At 42.4% G+C, this 22,265-nt stretch overlaps 1 long non-coding RNA gene across 1 annotated transcript in view; it reads right to left on the bottom strand.

Moving 5' to 3' along the window:
• The window catches only part of LOC149128397 (uncharacterized), a 111,118-nt gene that overhangs the window by 6,392 nt on the left and 82,461 nt on the right, over positions 1–22,265 (bottom strand). The window lies entirely within an intron of this gene.

Here is a 22,265-nt window from a genome sequence, read left to right as displayed (position 1 = left end):
GTTACAGTCAATTTTGCACTGATGTTAGGTGTCACATATTAATTAATGAGCACTGCAGCACCACCACTCCTGCTCCCCTCTCCCCCCACAGGAGTGCATTTTCTTCCAAGACTTCATCCTTACAAAATCTCCTCTTCTACACTTCTTCTTACTCTAGAAGTGGGTATCATGGAATCATGGAATGTGGTTTCTCTTATTTCCTTTGTAAATTCCATCTATGGAAATTTGTTTCATATACACTTTGATATCTGTCTGTACCTAGCACTTTGATGCAAATTAAGGTAAGAAGTGCCTTTCAAATATGCTATTATGTCGTCCCTTAAGGCATTCGGATCTGGCTAAAAAGACCATGAGAGTATTTCAGGCATGGAAAGCCTGTGGCAAAAAAATGACCTACATGAAAGATCTCTGTGAGTGAGATCCCAGCGGAAAGAAGGGGCCATCAAAGAAGAAGGTACGTTTCTCTGAAGGGAGGAGAGAACTTCCGCTTTGATTATGGTCCTGTCTAAATAAGGGCAGAGTTTGTGAACTCAAGAGGCTTCCATAGCCGTGGCAGCTCATGACAAGAGCCTCGGGTGATTACTGACATAATAAATAAGAGTGTCAATTGTTAAATCAACAACAGGAGTCACTGTGCACCTACTCCCCATGTAGGATCTCTGTCCTTAATGTGCAGTACTATGCAAATTAACGTTAAAACTAGTCTTCAAACAGTACTTAATACTTTGTGCATCTGTGTGGGTGCAAACTGTTGAAATCTTTACTTAATATAGAGTTGTCCTCTATATATAAAGATAATTAAAAATGAATCTTAATGAAGAATGGGATGGAAGAGGGAGTGGGAGATGGGATGGTTTGTGGGTGGGAGGGTGGTTATGGGGGGAAGAATCACTATAATTCAAAAGTTGTACTTTCGAAATTTATATTTATTAAATAAAAGTTTTCTATAAAGAGATATAAAATATTGTATTATGCTATTTATATTCATTATCTAATATTGCATTACAATTATCTCAAAACTTGGGTCTTAAAACAACCATAATTATTTTTGTTTTTGTTTTATGGTTGCTGAGGTCAAGAATTCAGGAGAGTGCTGGATGGGCAGTTTTGTCTTATGTCTCCCATGAGGGTGCAGTCAAGATGTTGGCTTATCTAGTGGAGGATCCACTTCCAAGGTGATTCACTCATATCTTAGGGAAGTTTAAATAGTTTGTGGAAAATGCACTTTATCTTTTGATTCCATTTTCCATGCACTTTTTGAAGTACATTGTACCTAACAAGTAGGTGCTGGCTATTAATGGAGGGCCTTGGCTCCCCTATACCTGAACCTCTCTATGAGGCGTGGGCCTCCTCACTGGATGGTGTGGTAGGTGATGTTCAAAGGCAAGGAACTTGAAAAAGAAATATTAAGGGGAAGCCATATTCTTTCTTTTCCTAACAACATCATTGAGATATAACTAACAATTCATCCATTTAAAGTACATAATTAAGGGCTGGCGCCATGGCGCAGTAGGTTAATCCTCTGCCTACGGCACCAGCATCCCTTGTGGGCGCCGGGTTCTGGTCCCGGCTACCCCTCTTCCAGTCCAGCTCTCTGCTGTGGCCCGGGAGGGCAGTGGAGGATGGCCCAAGTGCTTGGGCCCTGCACCTGCATGGGAGACCTGGAAGAAGCACCTGGCTCCTGGCTTCAGATCAGCGCAGCTCCGGCTGTAGTGGCCACTTGGGAGTGAACCAGCGGTCAGAAGACCTTTCTCTCTGTGTCCCCCTCTCACTAACTCTACCTCTCAAATAAATAAATAAAAATCTTTAAAAAATTTTTAAAAATAAAGTATATAATTTTTTAAGGATTTATTTATTTATTCAAAAGTCAGAGTACACAGGGAGAGGAGAGGCAGAAAAACAGAGAGGTCTTCCATCTGATGGTTCACTCACTCCCCAATTGGCCGCAATGGCCAGAACTGTGCCAATCCAAAGCCGGGAGCCAGAAGCCAGGAGCCAGGAGCTTCTTCCAGGTCTCCCATGCAGGTAAAGGGGCCCAAGAACCTGGGCCACTTTCTACTGCCTTCCCAGGCCATAGGAGAGAGCTGGATCAGAAGTGGAGCAGCTGGGTCTCGGACCAGTACCCATATGGGATGCCAGCACTTCAGGCCAGGGCATTAACCCACTGCTCCACAGCGCCAGCCCCATAAAGTAGATAATTAAATGTTTTAGCATGTTCATGAGGTTGTACAACCACCACTACAATTTAATTTTAGAACATTTCAATTCCCTCCTAAAAAAAGACCCCTACTCATTATTTGTCATTTCCCATACTTTCCCCACAGTTTTCCCACTCCCTCCTCCAAGCTGAACACAAAAAATATCTCTATGGATTTGCATACTCTGGATATTTCATGTAAATAGGACCATACGATATATGTTCTTTCATTACTGGATTCTTTCACTTAATATTTTCAAGGTTACGGGGCCAGCGCTGTGGCACAGAGGGTTAACACCCTGGCCTGAAGCACCGGCATCCCATATGGGCACCAGTTCTAGTCCCAGCTGCTCCTCTTCCAATCCAGCTCTCTGCTGTGGCCTGGGATAGCAATGGAGGAAGGCCCAAGTCCTTGGGCCCCTGCACCCACGTGGGAGACCCAGAAGAAGCTCCTGGCTCCTGGCTTCAGATCGGCACAGCTCCAGCCGTTGTGGTCAATTGGGGAGTGAACCATTGGATGGAGGAAGACTTCTCTCTCTCTGCCTCTCCTCTCTCTGTGTGCAATTCTGACTTTCAAATAAATAAATCTTTTTTTTTTTTTTTGACAGGCAGAGTGGACAGTGAGAGATAGAGACAGAGAGAAAGGTCTTCCTTCCCTGTTGGTTCACCCTCCAATGGCCGCCGCGGCCGGCGCGCTGCAGTCGGTGCACCGCGCTGATTGAAGGCAGGAACCAGGTGCTTATCCTGGTCTCCCATGGGGTGCAGGGCCCAAGCACTTGGGCCATCCTCCACTGCACTCCCGGGCCACAGCAGAGAGCTGGCCTGGAAGAGGGGCAACTGGGAAAGAATCCGGTGCCCCGACCAGGACTAGAACCCGGGGTGCCGGTGCCGCAAGGCAGAGGATTAGCCTAGTGAGCCGCGGCGCCGGCCCAAATAAATAAATCTTAAAAAAAATATTTTCAAGGTTACAGGAAATATCAATACTTCATCTTATTGACAAATAATATTCCATTATATGAATATACCACATCTTATTTATCCATTCATTAGTTGAACATTTGAGTTGTTTCCACTTTTTAGATGTTATGAATGATGCTGGTATAGGCATTCATGTATAAATTTTTTTTTAAGATTTATTTATTTATTTTAAAGTCAGAGTTACACACAGAGAGAAGGAGAGGCAGAGGGAGAGAGATCAGTCTTCCATCCACTGGTTCACTCCCCAGTCGGCCTCAATGGCCAGAGCTGCACCGATCTGAAGCCAGGAGCCAGGAGCTTCCCTGGGTCTCCGATGAGGGTGCAAGGGTACAAGGACTTAGGCCATTCTCTATTGCCCTCCCAGGCCACAGCAGTGGGCTGGATCAGAAGTGGAGTAGACGGAACTCAAACCAGCACCCAAATGGGTTGCTGGCATTGCAGACGGTGGCCTCACCCACTACGCCACAGCGCTGGCTCCCATGTATAAAGTTTTTTATCCTTTCAAGTGTCCTTGGTACATGCCTAGGGTATAGAAATGCTGGGTCATGTAGCTCTACATTTAACATTTCCAGGAACTCTCAAACTGGACCATTTTATAGTCTCACTGTCATATGTGAGAGTCCAGTTTTTCCATGTCTTTATTGGTATTGTCTTTCTGAGGATTACAGTCATCCCAGTGGCTGTGAAATGCTATATTATGCTTTTGATTTGCATTTCCCTGATGACAAATGAGTCTCTCCTCAAATGTTTATTGGCCACATATAGGAGAGTACATCAAAAAATTTCCAGAAAAAATAATGAAATTAAAAGATAATTCAGGGGTGCATGTTCAGCTTAGTAGTTAAGACCCCTGTATTCCACAGCCGAGTGCATGGGTGAGTCCCAGTGCCACTCCAATTCTGGTTCCTGCTAACACATACATATCTTGGGAGGCAGCAAGCCATGGCTCAAGTGGGTGGGCTACTGCCTCACCTGCTTGTGTGTATTTTCCAAAAGACATGAGGATAAACCAAGCACTTGGAAAAATGAAGGGAATGGGGTGGGAGGTGGCAGGATGGATTGGTGCAAGTGCGGCAGAATCTTCATAACTGTTGTATCTGGATGATTCATGTATTAGGGTTAGTATACTGCTTTCTACTTTTATATAGGCTGGAATAATTCGCTAAAAACAAATAATCTGTAGCTGATGTTTAAATACTGAAAAAATTATTAAAACCTTTTAACAATTTTTATTTGTATATAGCTTAGGCTAAAAGCAAAATATTTTAGCAAAAATTTGAGTATTTGGTGAGCCTCAGAAGCAGAGAATAATAAGTCTGAAAAAGAAGCCATTTCAGACAATGGAAATGTAAGGTAATGAGGGGCACATGGTATCAGAGCAAGTGAACACTTGTAAATAGGGATCTCTGCTAATAGAAAACAAGCCATTAGGGCCAGCATTGTGGCACAGTGGGTTAAGGGCCGCCTGTGAAGCTGGCATCCCATATGGACATGGGTCTGAGTCTTGGCTGCTCCATGTCTGATCCAGCTTCCTGCTAACGCATCTGAGAAAGCAGTGGGGAATGGCCCAAATACTTGGGTCCTTTCTACCCACATCAGAGACCTAGATGGAGTTTTGTGCTCTCCGCTTCGGCCTGGGTGAACCCTAGTTATGGCAATTTGGGGAGTGAACCAATGGATGGAAGATATCTCTCTTCCTCTCTCCTCCCTTCCTCTCTGTCTCTCTGTCTCTCTCTCTAACTCTGCTTTTCAATTATATTTTTAAAGAGAGAAAGCAAAAGAACAAGTAATTTTTGTGAATGGTGTGAGACAGGGGACTTCAAGGTCTTACACAAGCCCCCCTTCTCAACCTCTCCTTCAACTCTGCTAGTTGCTGTAAGTATGCCATCTGTATTAGTTTCCTGAGCTCCCATAGCATAGCACTGCAACCTTGGTGGCTTGAAACAACAGAAACTCATTCTATCACTGTTCTGGAGGTAGGAAGTTCAGAGTCAAGTGTCTGTAGGGCCTCCCAGGGAGCAAACTTCCTTGCTTCATCCTTGCTTCCCCGTTGTCCTTAGTGTCCCTTAGCTTATTGACATATCTCCCTAATCTTTGCTGTCAGTGTCTCGTGGTATTCTTCCTGTGTGTGTGAGTGTAAGTACGTGTGTACATGTTCTCTTCTTATAAGGACACTGGTTTTGGAGCCAAAACTTCTCTAGTAAGACCTCATGTTAAGTCAGTTACATCTTTATAGGTCTTATTTCTGATAAAGTCACAATCATAGGTCCCTGGGGTTAAGACTTCTTTTGGGTGGACTTAGTTCAACCCACACCACCATCTATTCAGCACTTTACACATCTCACCCTCTCAGCCTCACCTCTCTGTTTCCTCAGTTACTCTATTTTTTGTGAATCTAAATCTTACCTCCCCCTTTAGAAACTCCTGCCTTACCTGTCTTCAATCAAATCTACTCTACCAAACTCTAATTTTATAATTCCATGGCTTTCTTTCCTCCTCTATCTTCATACTTTATTATTTTAATTTCTTTTCATTTTATTTGAAAGTAGAAAGATTTGGGGGGGGGAGAGAAAGAAGGAATCATATTTTTAACTGTCTTACAGTATAAGTATGTCTTATCTCTACAACTAGAACAAAAGCAATTTGGAGAAAGGAGGCCTGGAGAATCAAAGGTCATTAGAAATTATTCAGACCAGCATCTTCACAGAAACTCTGAGAGGGGAGCAAAAATTTACTTTTTTTCATTACTCTTATGGTAAATGTCATAGAATTAATGGGCCTAAGGCTTCTCAAGCCAGTAATATAATATGAGATTAGTATTTGAATCAGTGAACACAGAAAAGTAGATTGCCCACTCCAGTGTGGGTGAACATTTTCTGATTTGGTAAGGGCCTGAATAGGACAAAATTTGGAAGGAGGAGAAATTCACTTTTTTCTTTAAACTTATCTTTTATTTTTCCATGAGCCTATTTTAAAAAAAGATTTTATATATTTATTTGAGAGGTAAATTTATGACAGAGAGAGGGAGTAACAGAGAGAAAGGTCTTTCCTCTGCTGGTTCACTCTCCAAATGGCCGCAACAGCCAGAGCTGGGCTGATTCAAAGCCAAAAGCCAGGAGTTTCTCCCGGGTCTCCCATGCAAGTGCAGGGGCCAAAGCACTTGGTCTATCTTCTACTGCTTTCCCAGGCCATAAGGAGTGAGTTGGGTCAGAAGAGGAGCAGCCAGGACTAGAACTGGGGCCCATATGGGATGCCGGCACTGCAGGCGGTGGCTTTACCTGCTACACCACAGCACTGGCCCCAATAAACTCATTTTTAATCCCTGTTTCCATGGACTTTTTGAAGTGCCTTTGTGAATATCTCCATCCTATTGATTCTGTTTCTCTGAAGGACCCTGACTAATACAAGGATTAACGTCTTTTCTTGAACAAACACTGCCACTGCCCCTCTGTCATGAGTGGTAAGAGAAGGGAATTGTGGGCTCGTCCTGTGAGGCCCACACTGTCAGGATGGTGGGCAACAGCGTTCTTCAACAAGAAGCATGGGAAACAGTTTCAGTGAACATGTCCGTTTATTAACAGTTGGGCACAAGCTTTTATAGGGCAGGCAAAGAGGAGTAGCTAGCTTGGGGTAGCAACACTAATTGTATACGATAAAGCTGATACTGGCACCTCTACATTCCTCCAATCAGCTTGAAGGCTATGTAGCCTACGTACCCTTCCAGGTGGTCTTATGGGTCTGCACCACACCTGGGAGATGTTCACCTAGTTGACAATTACAAGGCCCCTCAACAGGAAGTGCAGGTGGGGGAAATGTGCCTGGGGCCCCTGACACCTGCCAGCAGTCAGGTCATATGAGGGGGTCTCAGTGTGCTGAGCCCTCAATCGGGGTTTTTCCTGGGGGGTATGATGTGCCATGCCCTCTTGACCGCCTGCATAGGCCAGGCAGGCAGTCTTCCAACCAGGTACAGGGAATAGTCCCTGTCTTTAACTGATCATGGGTGTAAAAGCAGAGAAGAGACAATAACATATACTTCTTGCTGACTTTCGTTCTTCAGATGTAACCTCAGGCCAACACCTTCAAGTCTTGGAAGGTTGTCACCTGCCTAACTGCTGGCCCACAACCTTCTGATTGGTATAACCTTACCTCTCACAAATAAAAATCCTTTGGGCATTTCATCTGCCTCCCACTTCCTGAATTTCACCTTTACCATGTAGATTGCAGGACCATTGCTCAAGTCCTCATGACCCCTTCACGCCCCCAGGATTAGCATCTTCCCCGGCAGACAGGATAAGCAGGATTGGAAATATCCCCTTCCTCTAGAAGAATCCCCTTTTACTGTCCACATGGCGGGGAGGGTGGGTCTCATGCAGTATCTCCCACAGAAATACAATCTCATTAGGCCAATATTTCACCATCTGCACAATTGGGTTATTCATCCAAATTCTCTGTACACATCCACAGTTGAGTCCAGCCCAATCTAGTTTCTTGTTTCACATTTTCCTCCAGCTCCAGATAAAGTTTAGGACCTCATATTTTGGTATATTTTTTAGCTTTCCACATTTCTTGGGGGTAAAGACATGCTGTCCTATTTCTATAAGAGTAAATGATAAAGCTGCTTAAATCCAATCAAAGAAAAGATTACTCCCCAGCTAAGCACTAGTTCTGCATGGTAGTACTGCCAAAACATACACAAAATCTATCTGATCTACAGAAAAACCAAACTGCTTCATGTGAAACATCCATTTTTGGGTTGTTTCCATTTTTCCCACAAACAATGGATCAGTGTTTGAAACATAAAGCTATAGTTAACTAACAAAAGCCTTCAAATAGTTTTCTTAAGATTAAGTAGAGTCTTCCTAATAGGCAAAACAAGGCAAAGAGCTGGGGTGGGAATGAGAGGCTGCATACAATTTTCTTTTATTAGACAGAGAGAGAGAGAGAGAGAGAGAGAGAGCGAGCTACTTACAATTTGAGAATTACACATATCTGGCTATCTGACTATCCATCAAAAATTTTTAACATTAGGGCTTAAAATATTATTTAATAAGCTAGTGAATGGATTAATTGAATTGAACTAAAATGCTTATTGAAGTGGAAGTTCTCTCCTCCCTCAGAGAAAGGAGGATTACTCGGGTGATTACTGACGTCATAAATAAGTGTGTCAATTGTTAAATCAACAACAGGAGTCACTGTGCACCTACTCCCCATGTAGGATCTCTGTCCGTAATGTGTTGTGCTATGTGAATTAAAGGTAAAACTACTCTTCAAACAGTACTTAATACTTTGTGCATCTGTGTGGGTGCAAACTGTTGAAATCTTTACTTAGTATAGAGTTGTCCTCTGTATATAAAGATAATTAAAAATGAATCTTAATGAAGAATGGGATGGAAGAGAGAGTGGGAGATGGGATGGTTTGTGGGTGGGAGGGAGGTTATGGGGGGAAGAATCACTATAATCCAAAAGTTGTACTTTCAAAATTTATATTTATTAAATAAAAGTTAAAAAAAGAAAAAAATGCTTATTGAGTATCTATTATACGCAAAGCGCTGACCCAGGTAATGAGCACACTACTGGAAGATTAAACAGACAAGCCCCTTGGCATTCTGGAACAGCAGCCTAGTGCAGAAGACAGGAAATAAACAAACTAATACCTACATGCACATTGTGACAAGCAACACCCATGAACTGGATTTGGTGCTATGATACAGAATAAAGGTATATGGGGAGGGGATAATACACCCTTTAAATCAGATGTCAGGCAGAGCCACTCCAAGGTCATGTTATTTAAGCCAGGACTGAAAATTGAGATGGAGTCAGATGTGTTGAGCAGAGGGAGTTACATTTGTGAGAACCCTGCCTCTCCAGGGTGAATATAAAGAAAGGCCAATGATGATGGAGTTTAATTATGAAGGAGGAAAGAGGGAAACTGGATCAATTCATGCAGGACCTAATAGGATACTGTAATGGGTCTGCATTTTATAGTGAGTGCAGTCAGAGAGCCAACAGGATTTTAAATGGGGCTGAGGTAGCAATTGGCAGAATATATGATTACATTTACAATGCCAAAAATTATTGTTTGCATCACTTTGTAGAGAATTGACAGAAAGGAGGCAGTGGGTTACAAGTTTCTTTCAGCTGAGAGAGGAGGATGAGTGCAAGTGAGAAGGGGTGAGGGTGACTTGCGTTCGGATGGTGGCATAGAGATTTGATCTGTAGGTGACACTAGATGTGGAATGTAACAAAGATGAAAATCAAAGATGATGGGCTATTTGTTGTTCCAGCCTTTGGGGCACTTGAGGGAAAGTTTCTCCCTCTCATTTTTGTTCTCCTGGCCTTCGATTCAATGGTACCTACTAAATATGATCAAGTGCATACTGTAAACACTGCAATTCTCCTAGAAGCTAACCAGAAAATGCAAGAAAGTGAAATTTGTATTCTGCACCATTACAAGTCATCACAGTTAATCTCCACTAGGAAGCAGTTCTAAATTGCTGGTACCAAGTGTATTCATCTCTGCATCTTTTGCAACATTTAGAGCGCTATGAGCACAAGGCCAGTGAGCCAATGATCAATAGGTTGAATTAAGCTGAAAGAAATTAAATACCCTCAAAGTTAGCAAGTCAGCCCTTTGAAAACAGTTTCAGAACTAGGAAATAGGCAAAAAGTCATGAAGGGCCAGATGAAATAATAGTTCCACTTAACAGCATGATGTGGTTATAAAGTAGTGAGTAATTTTCTTTCATGGCTCATAAACTACCTGAAAAGACTACTCCCAGAGAGGAGTACTGCCTCTTAAAGCCCCTGAATCCATACAAGTTGTATATGCTCATTTATTGAGCACTAATAATCCTTGAAGCACTGCAGATGAAAAGCTGAGTAAAATATGGATCCTCAAGAAGAATAAGTTGACCTGTAGCAATACTTACCCATAGCAACACTTCCTCTCTTGAACAATACATCCGACTTCACTGAAGCTTCTTGTTTTCTGTCTTGCATGAAATAGGCCACAGTGCTTCACGAAAGCAGAAATTTGTGTATTTTCTGTCCACCATTGTGTCCCTTGTGCCTAGAGGCGATTGGTGTGGGGCAAAGAGTGGATGTATGCCTTTGTCTATCCATCATTCTTCCCCTTTTCCCCCTTTCGGAGAATTACCCATTCTGTGCAGTTTGCTTGGCTCTGATCCTCTGATGCAAAAACAGCTGTGCACATCAGAGTTCTCTCTAGGAAGTGTCTGAGAGGAGGACTCTCTCCTCTGGGGTTAACCAAGACACATACGACTCTTGGGCTACTGGCAGCCATCATGCCTACCATATGGATGCAATTTGTGCCTCACCCACATCTCTTCCTGCACTGAGAAAATTAGCACAATCCCTCTTCATCCCACAGCCCTCAGCTTTGACTGAATGGGAAAGGGAGTTCCAAAGGGAAATTCCTTTGCCTCAAAGTGGGATAAACTCCACGGTGCCATTTATACTCCAGCTCTCGCCATTGGATAAGGCTGAAGCTAGTCTTTGGCTGATACCCTATCTTTGCTTAGCTTCCTTTCCCTGTCATATCCTGTACTCCTCATGCACCTTTTCCTGAAAATGTTCTCTCAGTAATTCACTGTCATAAGAATCCTTGTCTCAGGCTCTGTTTCTAGGAACACAACCTAATCATTCTGTACCAGAGTAATGAATACTAATAGCATCATTTGAATGCCTGGATTTCACCATTTTTTTCTTGTTCTTTTTTTTAAATTATTATTATTATTTTTGACAGGTGGAGTGTACAGTGAGAGAGAGACAGAGAGAAAGGTCTTCCTTTTGCCGTTGGTTCACCCTCCAATGGCCGCCGCGGCCGGCGCGCTGCGGCCAGCACACCGCGCTAATCTGATGGCAGGAGCCAGGTACTTATCCTGGTCTCCCATGGGGTGCAGGGCCCAAGCACCTGGGCCATCCTCCACTGCACTCCCTGGCCACAGCAGAGAGCTGGCCTGGAAGAGGGGCAACTGGGACAGAATCCAGCGCCCCGACCGGGACTAGAACCCGGTGTGCCGGCGCCGCAAGTTGGAGGATTAGCCTAGTGAGTCGCGGCGCCGGCCTTTTCTTGCACTTTTGTTTAAGTTACTTGAATTTTAGTTTCTGTTATTTGCATCTAAAAGAGTTCTGACTTTCTCTAGCATTTTATAAATATTTGTTGAATAAGTATACTGGCTTATGAATAGACTGAAATGGAAATATAGATGAGGATGTAATGAACTATCTAGTGTTTTGAAAAAGAAATGATAATTTACATTTATATGGGTCTGTAAGCATTAATAATTGATCAGCAGGAAGGTGAACAGTAGGGACATTCTAGGCCAAAGAAACTTTTGTAAGAACAAATATTTGGCAATATGAAAGTACATGGTATTTCAGAAAATATGAGTTGTCCTACAGGGATATAGCAAAACAGTGAAGGAAACAGTAACTTTGTTGAAGCAGTAAGTACATGCAATTGTGTAGGAAGGAAGGGACCCCATCACTTGTGTGCATTACTAGGTTATGAGCTCATGCTGACAGGTGGACTCTTAAAGAATAGTACAAGATGTACAGACAACACTAATGTGTTTGGATAAAACACAAAGAGATTGCAGCCAATGTAACCAAAGCGTGGCTGTCAGTCATGGTCACATGCAATCAGGGTAAAGATCTGCTGAGACTCATTGATTCTGATGGGTTGTGCTTTACCCACATGGGAGCTCACTGGACATGCGTCAGTATTCTTGGTATCATTTTGTTCTAATCTGCTTCACCTAGATGATACAAGAGCTGGCCTGTACAGGGTAAACTAAATTTATTCTGATTAAGTCATTACCAAAGTTGTTGGTTGTTTTCAGAAAGAAATGTTATCTAGTACCATTCATTTTGATTGTTCATAATAATGCCTATAATGTATAGTATGAACCTATATTTATAGATCTGGGTGCTTTCACATGAATTACTCCATTTAGTCTTTACAAAGATAAAAGAAGTTTAAACTTTTCCCAGACCACCAGAATTTTTAAAGATTTATTTATTCATTTGAAAGGCAGAAAGCAAGAGTGGCAGTGAGAGTGAGAATGAAAATAAGACAGAAATGGGGGAAGATTCCATACACTGGTTCACCACCGCCCTCCCCCCAACCCCCACCAAGTGGCTGCAATAGCTGAGGCTGGGCCAGGCTGAAGCCAGAAGCCAGGAACTCCAGCCTAGTCTCCCACATGGATGGCAGGGGCCCAAGTACTTGGACCATCTTCTTCTGCCTTCCCAGGTGCATTCGCAGGGAGCTAGATTGGAAGTACAGCAGCTGTGATTCAAATTGGCCCTATGATACAGCATGTTGGGGTCACAAGCAGTGGCTTAACCTGCTGTGCCACAAAGATAGCCCCCAGACTTTAAAACATGTCTTCTCTCTTCAAGTTCTTACCTCTTTTGAATACCTAAGAGTAGCCTCCTAGGGGTCCCTATGGCCACTCAATATGCATTTGATAAGATGAGCTAAATAGAACCATCAGTTCTTAGTGCTTGTCTGTGCTTTTCAGAATCATGGCCTCCTTCATCTGGCACAGGCCCTAGCACCCTCGGAGTTACATTGTCCTTGACAGTGATCCCTCATCCTCAGCTGTTTTACTTGCTGTAAAAGCCTGGTCCTTGTCCTACATGTTAATTGACACTGCCTTTTGGATGTCTCCTAGGCATTTCAAACTTAACATGTATAAATGATTCTTGATGATTTCCCTATTCCCTATACAATCTCTCGTCCTCTCCCACTCTTCCACATTTCATCAAATGGATTCACCATCCTTTGATTTTTTTTTTAAGATTTATCTATTTATTTGAAAGTCAGAGTTACACAGAGAAGGAGAGGCAGAGAGAGAGAGAAAGGTCTTCCATCAGCTGGTTCACTCCCCAGTTGGCTGCTACGGCCAGTGCTGTGCCGATCTGATGCCAGGATCCAGGAGCTTCCTCTGGGTCTCCCACATGGGTGTAGCAGCCCAAGGACTTGGGCCATCTTCTACTGCTTTCCCAGGCCATAGGAAAGAGCTGGATTGGAAGTGGAGTAGCTAGGTCTCGAACTGGAACCCATATGGGATGCTGGCACTTCAGGTGGTGGCTTTACCCACTATGCCACAGAGCCCGCCTCTCACCATCCTTTAAATTAATAAAGTTAGAAACTTGAGTGTAAACCTGTTAAATTCACTTCTAAAATACATAGTCTGTTTACTGCTCTCCATTTATATCCATGAGTGTCATCCTAGTCCAAGACATCTTTTTTTCATTTTTGACATTTACAATATGTTCCTAACTGGATTTCCTGAGTGTACTCTTTTTTTTTTTTAATTAAAGATTTGCTTATTTATTTGGAAGGCAAAGTCACAGAGAGGAAGAGGCAGAAAGAGAGAGAGAGAGACATCTTATATCTGCTGGTTCACTTTCCAAATGGCCACAATAGGCAGAGTTGGGTCAATCCAAAGCCAGGAGACAAGAGCTTCTTGTGGGTCTACAATGCTGGTGCAGGGGCCCAAGGACTTGGGACAACTTTCACTGCTTTCCCAGGCCCCATCAGGGAGCTGGACTAGAAGTGGAGCAGCTGGGACTTGAACTGGCATCCATATGGGATGCCAGCACTGCAGGTGGCAGCTTTGCCCACCAACCCACAGTGCTGGCCCCGTGATCCTACTCTTATTTATCCTATGTGAGAGGTATTAAAAAATCCATGAAAAATGTGTATTATGAAAAACTATGCATGGATTTCCATTTTTTGCACCAAAATAAACTAATACTAGCTTATTGTAACTTCTCTGAATAGCACCCAGTTTGAAGCACTACAGGGGAGGAGACATCAGTTTGAAAAGTGCCCCTATAATTGCAACATTAATCCTGTTAAAACTGAAGCAAGAACAAATGTCAAATTTATGGTGATGTATGGGTGGCAGAATAGTGAAATAATTTGATACTTTGTGCCAAGTTTATAGAAACAATGCTCCAAAAAAATCAGTAGTTTGCAAATAGAAAACTTATTTTAAGAAGGGACAAGATGATGTTGAAGATGCAGGGCAGACCCTCCACATCAATTTTCAAGAAAAAATAAATCTTGTTCATGTCCTAATTGTAGGCCATCAATGACTAACAGCATAAATAGCAGCCAACACCATAGACATCTCAATTAGTCCAGCTCTTACACAATTCTGGCTAGAAAGTTAAAGTTGAGCCAACTTTCTTATTGATGGTTGCCAAAATTGTTGTGCCCAGATCAGTTGCAGAAAAGAGCAGAGCATTCACTGGAAATTTGGAACAAGTAGAATCAAGATCCTGACACATTTCTAAGAAGAGTTATAATAGGAGCTGGAATATGGCTTAACCAGCGTGATCCTGAAGAAAACGCACAATCAACACAATGGTTACCAAGAGTGGGAAGTGGTCCAATCAAAGCATAGACCACACAAGAACAAAGGTTATAACAGTTTTTTGGGATGCTCAGGTATTTTGCTTATTGACTTTCTGGAAGGACAAAGAATGCTGGCATCTGCTTATCCTGAGTATTATTTGAGAAAGTGAGCCAAGTCATTAGCAGGAAACATCCAGGAAAACTTCACCAGAGTGCGTCCCAACCATTACCACGCTCCTGCTCAGTCCTCTCACCAAGCAAGTGCAGTCTGGGGAGAGTTTCATTGGGAGACCGTTAGGCACCGACCTTATGATTCTGACTTGGCTTCTTCTGATTTATCTTGGTTTTCTAATCTTGAAAAAAAAATCTGTGGGGGTCAGTGTTTGGTACAGCAGTTAAGGTGTTTCTTGGGACACCCACATCACATATTAGGGTGCCTGAGTTCAACTTCTAGCTCTGCTTCTTATTCCAGAGTCCAGCTAACACACACCTCAGGAGGCAGAAGCAGTGACTCAAGTACTTGGGTCCCTGCCATCCACACAGAAGACTTGGATTGTGTTCCTAGCCCCTGACTTCAACCCAGCCCATCCTTGGCTGTTGGCATTTGGTAGGTGAACCAGCAGATAAGACATCTTTCTCTGTATCTCTCTGTTTCTTTTTGTTTGTTTGCATTTCAGATAAAGTGAAAATAAGTAAAACACTTTAAAAAAATGTTAAAGTAACCTATTTATCTTTAATCAATATTGTAAGAGGCTGAATTGACACAGGTAAATTTGCAGGTCCCTCAGTTCTTTGGGGATGAACAAAATGGCTGATATCATCACCAACAAGTGTCTCAATTTTTTTTGAGCTTATGCTGAAAAATCAAGTTTATATTTTCTATCTTTTAATTCTATTTCCCCACAAAACTTTTGAATGCCTCTTGGATATAAAGTACTCAATAATGTGAACACAAACAACCTAATTTTTTTAAAAAATGAGTAAGAGATTTGAAAATATTTCCCTTGACCAAAAAAACAGAAACAAAACAAACAACAACAACAAAAAGCATGGACAGAGGGCACATAATTACAAAGAAAATGTTGAACGACACTAGCTATAAAAGGAAATGCAAATTAAAGCCACTATTAAATACCTCTTTGTATCCACTAGAATGACAAAATTTAAAAAGACTGACAGGTGCAGGTGCTGTGGCATAGTGGGTAAGTCTGCCGCCTGCAGTGCCGGCATCCCATATGGGCGCTGGCTCCAGTCCTGGCTGTTCCATTTCCAATCCAGCTCTCTGCTACGCCTGGGAAAGCAGTGGAAGATGGCCCAAGTCTTTGGGCCCCTGCAACCACATGGGAGACCCGGAGGAAGCTCTTGGTTCCTGGCATCGGACCGGCGCAGCTCTGGCCGTGGCGGCTAATTGGGGTGTGAACCAGTGGATGGAAGACCTCTCTCTCTGTTTTTCCTCTCTCTGTGTAACTCTGATTCACTTGGTTAATCCTCCGCCTGCAGTGCTGGCATCCCATATGGGCGCCAGGTTCTAGTCCCGGTTGCTCCTCTTCCAATCCAGCTCTCTGCTGTGGCCCGGGAAGGCAGTAGAAGATGGCCCAAGTGCTTGGGTGCCTGCACCCACATGGGAGACCAGGAAGAGGCACCTGGCTCCTGGCTTCGGATCAGCGCAGTGCCGGTCGTAGCGGCCATTTTGGGGGGGTGAACTAACAGAAGGAAGACCTTTCTCTCTGTCTCTTTCTCTCACTGTCTATAACTCACCTGTCAAATAAAAATTTAGAAAAAAAATTTTAAAAAGTTAAAAAAAAAAGACTGATAATACCAAGTATTGGCAAAGATGCAGAATAACCAGAACTTTTAGGATATAGCCACATTGGAAAATAGTTTGCAGTTTCTTATTAAACTAAACATGCACTTACTATGTAACCCAGAAATCCCAGTTCTAGATATTAACTTAAGAAAAATGAGAACATTTTCATTCAAACACTTGTATATGAGTTTTTAGAGTAGATTTATGAATAATAGCAAAAAAAAAAAAACCCACTGGAAACAACCCAAATGTTCATCAACCCATTAATAGATACAATATGGTGATGTAGTCACACAATGGCATACTATTCAAGAATAAAAAGAAGCAAATAGAGATAGACATTTAGCCTTGCAGTTAAGATCTCAGTAAAACACTTACGTCCCACATTGGAGTACCTGGGTTTGATTTCTAGCATTGGCTGCTGATTCCAGCTTCTGCTAATGCAGGCCCTGGAAGGCAGCAGTGATGGCTCAAGTTGTTGGGCTCCTGTTACTCACACAGGAGATCTGGACTGAGTTTATGGCTCCCTGCTTTGGCCTGGCCCAGCCTCAGCTGGGGAGTGAATCAAAGGATGAGAGTACGTTCTCTCTCACTGTCTTTATGTCTCTCAAATGAACAAATAAAGATAAAAAATAAAATAAATAAAAGAAACCAGTCATGGGTACACACAACATTGTTGAAAATCAAAATCTTGATGCTAAATAAAAGAAGTCAGATATGATATTTTTGGGAAGCCAAACTCTAGTGGTAAAAATAAGATTTTATTTTCTGGAAGACAGGGATAGGAGAAGGAGATTATCTAGAAAGGAGCAGAAGGAAATCTGTGGTTATAGAAATGAATACATATTTAATTATACATATAAATAATATTTCACTAAAGCTTATTTTTAAGATGAGTGTCACCCAGAATCCTTATCACCTTTTAAGGATTAAGAAGTTGAGGCCCAGGGCTGGCACTGTGACCAAGCAGGTAAAGCCACCACCTGCAGTGCCGGCATCCTTTATGGACCCTGGTTCAAGTCCCAGCTATTCCAATTCTGATCCAGCTCCCTACTAATGTGCCTGAGAAAGCAGTGGAGGATGGCCCAAGTGCTTGGGCCCTTGCACCACATGGGAAACCTGGCTTCGGCCTGGCTCAGCCTTGTTTGTTGTGGCCATTTGGGGAGTGAACCAGTGGATGAAAGATCTCTCTTCTCTCTCTCTGTCTTTCCCTCAGTGTCTAAAATTCTGACTTTCAAATAAATAAATTAAAAAAAAATCTTTTTTAAAAAAAGAAGGTGAGGCCAAAGGTGAGTGATCACCCATATGGTAAAATTAAGAAGTCTATCCAGAAATAGAACCAGTCCTTGATTCTTCATGAAGGTCATGAATTCTAACTTATAGCTGATTATCTCAGAAGGAAAAGTCAGTGAGAGGCAGGCATTTGGCACAGCGTTTGAAAGCTGCTTGGAATGCCTGCACACTATATTGACAGAGTGCCTGGTAAGAGTCCTGGCTCTGCTGATGCCTGCTTCTTGCTAACGCACACACAGGGAGGCAGCAGGTGACAGAGTAAGGACTTGGGTCCCTGCCACTCATATGGGAGATGTGGATGGAGTTTCAGGCCCTTGGCTTTGCTTGGCCTGACCTCAGCTGTTATGGGCATCTGGCAAGTGAATCAGCAAATGGAAGATCCTTTTCTTTCTGTTCTCTTCCCTTTCAACAAAATAAAAATAAAACCAAACATTTTTAAAAGAAAGAAAGACATCAAATGTATTTTTATTTATTTAGGTCCACCCTTCAGTCTCTCCGTCTTCACTCCTATACCCCTCAACCTCCATCCCCACCTCCGTCTCCTCCACTCTCCTATTTGCAGGATTTTCTTGGAAATATGGTAATGAAATGTGTGCATTCTCATGTTTGTCCTCTAATTAGCTCAACCTGGAATCAACCCTCCTGATAACAAATAATACACTGTAGTCCTCAGTTGTATGACAGGTTGTCTTTTAGTTTCTAAATCTCTAGTAAAAGAGGATTAATAATTCCCCTTGCCAGTTTTTTTTTTTAACAAAATAAGAAAAACTAAGACAACCTCAGATGATGGTTTGATAGAAATGAAAGGTGTTGCTTCCAGGCTTCAGATGTGTTTTGTGCCATTTAGAAAGCAAGTACTTGAGAACTCAGAAGGATTTAGTTTGGTGAAGGACATTTTGTAGACTTCATTAGGAAAATACAGACCAGTCCCCTAGCGTAGTTTTTTGTTCCTGACTTGAAGAATGCTGCCATCAAGTGGAGAAAAGAGAAGCTGGTGGGACGAGGGGCACAATTGAGGACTGTTTTGATGTTTTGTTCATGCAAATGTTCTGCTCCTCTGTGTTCATCACAGTGATCAGCCTGGCTAACGCCAAATGTGTTCGAAGTGGCTATCTTTCAACAAACATTGTTAAGAGTCTCTCATTCTCCAGGTGTTAGACTGATGCATGAAGAACAAAATAGGTAACTTTAGAATCAAAAGTCAAGTGTTACGTAAAATGTGTGACTTGCAAAGAGATTTTATGCAAATTACTGGGTTTGATTTACTAACAGCTTTACAAGGCATGTGTATTCTAAGTTTACAGATGAGAAAACTGAGGCTCAGAATTGCAGTGTTAACCCAAAATAACTTTTTTAGAAAGTATTTTAAAATGAATACCTTCTATCAAGTACCACCCCTGTGGCCAGGTTCCAGGGATACAAGGGGGAAGCAAGCCTGAGAACCTAAGATTCGGTTTAAATGTGTAAAATAATTACAACACAAAGGGAACACGGGGAGAAAGCCCCCAACAATGACAGGGAGACTGAGAAATAGCTCCCAAGAGCAATGAGTTGAATCTTGAGGAGTATAAATAAATTTGCTCCTTATATTAGAGGACAAAGATATTTCCACAAAGTATAACATGCAAAGATACAGGAGTATGGGAGACTGAGGCAGTGAGGGAATGGGAGAATTCTGTTGATTAGGCATCAGGCTTATGAGAGGAAGTCCAAGGGTTGAGCCTAGAAAACAATGTTGTGGGGCCAGCGCTGTGGCGCAGCGGGTTAACACCTGGCCTGAAGCGCCAGCACCGGTTTGAGACCCAGCTGCTCCATTTCTGATCCAGCTCTCTGCTATGGCCTGGGAAAGCAGTAGAAGATGGCCCAAGTCCTTGGGCCCCTGCACCCACATGGGAGACGCAGAGGAAGCTCCTGGTTCCTGGCTTCGGATCAGCACAGCTTCAGCCATTGTGGCCAATTAAGGAATGAGCCATTGGATGGAAGACCTCTCTCTCTCTCTGCCTCTCCTTTCTCTATGTAACTCTGACTTTCAAATAAATAAATCTTTAAAAAAAAAAAAGAAAACAATGTTGTAATCAGATGAGAAAAGGTCCCTATGCCATGCTAAAGAGTTTGGATTTTAATCTCTGTGTATTTCCACTGTTTACAAGATAGGAAGAATAATGTTTTAAGTTCACTCTGAGCAAGTGTGGAAGCCACACTGGAGGAGATGAATGAGTTGGAGGACTGTTGGCCTTGTCAGGCGTGAGACGATGACAGTGTCAACAAAGGCTGACACAGCAATGATGAGGACTAAGGGACAGAATTGAGAGATACACTAAGGGGGCCGGAACTGTGGTATAGTGGGCTAAGCCTCTGCCTGTGGTGTCAGCATCCCACATGGTTCAGTTCGAATCCTGGCTGCTTCTCTTCCAATCCAGCTTCCTGCTAACGTTTCTGGGAAAGCAGCAGAAGATGGCTCAAATGCTTTTGCTGCTACACCCACATGGGAGACCCAGAAGAAGCTCCTGGCTCCTGGTTTCAGATCAGCCCAGCTCTGCCCATTACAGCCATCTGGGGAGTGAACCAGCAGATGGAAGATCTCTTTCTTTGTCTCTCTATCTGTAGCTCTACCTCTTAAATAAATAAATAAATAATCTTTTAAAAAGTCTCTCTTTAAAAAAAAGAGAGATAAAAGATATTATAAGTCAGACTGGGTGACCAGTGGGATTTGGGAGGTTAAGGAAAAGAGAAGAGCAGTGGATGACTCCAACTTTGAACTACTGAGTGGGGGACAACACTGCTATTATCTACATACAGAGCAAAGGGGGTTGGGGCCAGTAAATAATGGATCCAAAACTCAATCCAAGGCCTTCTGGCTCCAAATTTATTGCCCATTGTACTCTAACATACTGTGTATTATACGATAGCAATTCCAAAAGTAATGGAAAGATATTGATGAAAGTAATTTAAAATTCTTACAAATACAGATTCTTCAATGTAACTACACTTTTAAAAATTTTAATTAATTTATTTTATTTGAAAGGCAGTTAGAAAAGAGGGAGACAGAGATAGCTTCATTGTTGGGTCAATCCCCAAATGCACACTGCAGCCAGAGGTGGGCCAGGCTGAAGTCAGGAGTCCTGAACTAAATCTGGATCTCCTATGTGGGTGGCAGGGACCTAACGCCTTGAGCCATCACCCGCCAGATTTTTACACTATTATAGATTCTTATGTTGTGTAATAATTTCTCAAGAATCCATTTCTTTAAAGCTCTAGTATACTTATATCTCTTCTTATCTGTCATTAATTCACTGCTAGGTCTCTGTCTACTTCCAAAGGAGTTATTATACACTGTAATCTGGTCCAAGTTATATTAACATAATGGTACAGAAATCAACTCGCTCTGGTTCAGAGGTGCTCACTCTCTTGGCCTGACAATACTGTAAGTTGCCTGAACACCAAGACTCATCACCATCTATCAATGGTCCACCTATGTCACTCATTCAGTAATTGGACCCTGTCCTCTCTCTATACCATAGGTCCCTGTACCAGGCACTCTGCATATACAGTAGCTGATTCAATGCTTACAATGTCTCCCTGCGGAAATTTTGTTATCCTCACTTCATATTCAAACCCAAAGAGGCTGACAATTTGAAGTATGGGGATACTTCAAAAAGTTTCTGAAAAAAAAAAAAAAACAAATCTAAAGACAAGTTTATTTTGGCATGAAAAATTAAAATCCATGCATAGCTCTTTCATAATTCACACTTTCCATGAACTTTTTAAGATATATATTCATTTATTTACTTGAGAGGCAGAGCGACAGAAAAAGAGTGGAAGCTTCTGTTTGCTGGTTCACTCCCCAAATGCCCACAACAGCAGGGTTGGGCCAGATCAAAGCCAGGAAATTTCATCTGAGTCTCTCATTTGAGTGGCAGGGACTCAAGGACTTGAGCCACAACCCACCATTTCCTGGGCACACTAGTAGGGAGCTAGATCAGAAGCCAGGACATGAACCACGCACTCCAATATGGGATGCAGGTATCTTAAATGGTGGCTTAACTCACTGTGCCATACACCTGCCCCCTGCATGAACATTTTTAAGATCCCTCATATGCATTAATGTCAAAAACTTTTTATAACAAAATACACACAAACACACACATATATATATGTACAACATATAAATACACATATATATCTATGTATGTATTTTAAATTTTATTTGTTTATCTGAGACACACACACACACACACACACACAGAGAGAGAGAGAAAGAGAGAGAGAGAGTGATCTCCTCTGGTTCACTTCCCAAATGACCATAATGCCTGGGGCTAGGCTGAAGACGAAGCTGAAGCCAGGAGCTAGGAACACAATCCTACATGGGTAGCAGGAAGCTAATTACTTGGGCGAGCCATCATCATTTCTTCACACAGTCTACACTGGCAGGAAGCTGGAGTCAGGAACCTGAACTTACAATCCAACTGGGTTTTCTATATGGTACGTAGGTATCTTAACCAGGGGGTTAAACGTCCACTCACTGAGTTTATCTTTTAATTCCATTTTCCATAAACTTTTTGAAGTGTCCTCATATGTACGGTAAATACTCTCAC

This window comes from Oryctolagus cuniculus, chromosome 1, assembly GCF_051225735.1.
Source record: "Oryctolagus cuniculus isolate XC-2025 breed Fujian yellow rabbit chromosome 1, ASM5122573v1, whole genome shotgun sequence".
Lineage (NCBI taxonomy): Eukaryota > Metazoa > Chordata > Mammalia > Lagomorpha > Leporidae > Oryctolagus > Oryctolagus cuniculus.
The sequence above is the reverse complement of the archived record's forward strand: the minus strand, read 5'-3'. Positions and strand labels throughout refer to the sequence as shown.